The sequence below is a fragment of the Myripristis murdjan genome, chromosome 22 (assembly GCF_902150065.1).
Source record: "Myripristis murdjan chromosome 22, fMyrMur1.1, whole genome shotgun sequence".
NCBI lineage: Eukaryota > Metazoa > Chordata > Actinopteri > Holocentriformes > Holocentridae > Myripristis > Myripristis murdjan.
Window position 1 is genome coordinate 245,766 of NC_044001.1, and position 1,735 is coordinate 247,500.

General features: G+C 45.0%; 1 protein-coding gene across 3 annotated transcripts in view; it reads right to left on the reverse strand.

Annotated features, from left to right (window-relative positions):
* Window positions 1-1,264: 1,264 nt before the first annotated feature.
* The window catches only part of sec23a (Sec23 homolog A, coat complex II component), a 28,341-nt gene continuing 27,870 nt past the window's right edge, over window positions 1,265-1,735 (reverse strand). For all 3 annotated transcript variants that reach the window (XM_030044154.1, XM_030044153.1, XM_030044155.1), the window contains exon 20: window positions 1,265-1,735. This exon is cut by the window's right edge and continues 155 nt beyond it. The gene's annotated coding sequence lies outside the window, so the exon portion shown is untranslated.

The window sequence follows — 1,735 nt, forward strand, 5'->3', positions numbered from 1 at the left end:
CCTCCAGGGGCCCCTGGGAGTCCTTGAGGGTCTTTAGGTGGTTGACAATAAAAAAAATATCTGTTGAATTTAATTTAATGAAAATGGCTGTGAGGCACCTGAACGCAGCAAAAGAAATCTGACATCAGTCCAGCATCACTGATCTGACCTTTTACTAATTATACATATCTTTTTAAAAATCTTTTGTTTTTGCTAATCCACTAGTAATATTTTAGAGCATTTTTTAAACCAACCATTAGTTTTTAAACCAATTTTTGCAAGACCAGCGCCCTCTTGTGGAAGCGGATTGGGACCTGAATGAAGAATAAAGACTACAGCTTAACATTTAACTTGTTGTCTGAAGTAAAAGAGAAAAACGAAGCAGATGTTTGTGGTTTGATGTGATGAAGTCAGAGAGCGGCACAGCAGGAAGTTCCACACACTTTTATTAGAAACATCAGAAAAACCCCAAACAGACAGGAAGGCCCGCAGGAGAACCACACAGCAGCTTCTCTGCTCTGGAGGAACTTCACACGCTTCAGGGAACAAATGAGGACAGAGTCCATGTCAGTTTGCATGTTTTTCCTAAAGGGAGACGTAGTGTTTTCACGTCCTGATGGCGGCTTTGGTTTGTCTCACCTGCAGATGAACTGAGACTGAGTTACCTGTTGAGATGCAGGTGTGCTGTAGTGTGAACATGCAGGACACAGACAGGAAGTGAAGCCGCAGGCTGTGATTGGCTGGGTGGAGATTTAAGGCGAATGAATCCTGTATTGAAGCTGCTTCAAGACTTTAGTTCCCAGAGCAGAGAAGAAAGTGTGTTCAAACAACCAGAACCCACTGATCAGCAGCAACTCAGATCAGATCAGCTGCAGGTGGACAGACAGGTGAGGCCAGACCGGATCAAACCGGATCAGTTCCTCTACAACACAGGAACGCTGTTTAAACAGCTGGATGGTGTATGAGCACCACTGCTGAGGGGAAAAATATGGAGCTGGGAATATTCAGAGAAAAAAACTCAGATTTCTGAGATGAAAAACATAAATTGTGAGATTATAGTCACAACTTTCTGAGAAAAAAAAAAGACTCAAAACTAGTGTTTCTTTCCTCTCTGTCCGCTGCCCCCTGCTGGCCGTGTCTCAGGCCTGCAGCTGATCCCCTCAGCAGATTCTACAGGAACAAGGAGATCCTGCTGATCTGACCCAGAATCAGCAGATTGTTTTCTTCTGAATCGGCCCAAGTCACAGCAACGTCTCTTCAGAGTCCAGATGCTGAGGAGGAGGTTGGGGTTCTGGACTCAGACCAGCAGGATTTCCTTCAGACTGGATCCCACAGGAGGAGAACAGCTGGGTTTCATAAATTTGTGATTTTATAATTTCTGAATTTTTTCAGTTTTTTCTCAGAATACCCCCCGTCCCCGCAGTGCTACTTCTTTTTTTCCTATGGCGGCATTAACACGCTGTCGTAGATCTCCTTTGTGTTTCTGGTGAGGTTTCCTTTTTGTTTGCTTGCAGTTTGGTTTTCCTAACTAGTCCAAAGTGAATTCAGATTCTCACGGCTACAATAAAGTCTGACAGGAAAAAGATCTGAATGGCGAGGAAGACGACAGGACATCAGCAGGAACGGGATGGAGATCCTTCACTGCTGCTCTGATTGGACGCCGCACTGCGAGACTACTGGTTACTGGCTGGTCAGGGCTGAGCTGTGGTTGGTTGACTTACTGGTTACCATAGTAACAGCGGGTAGGCGGGTTGTT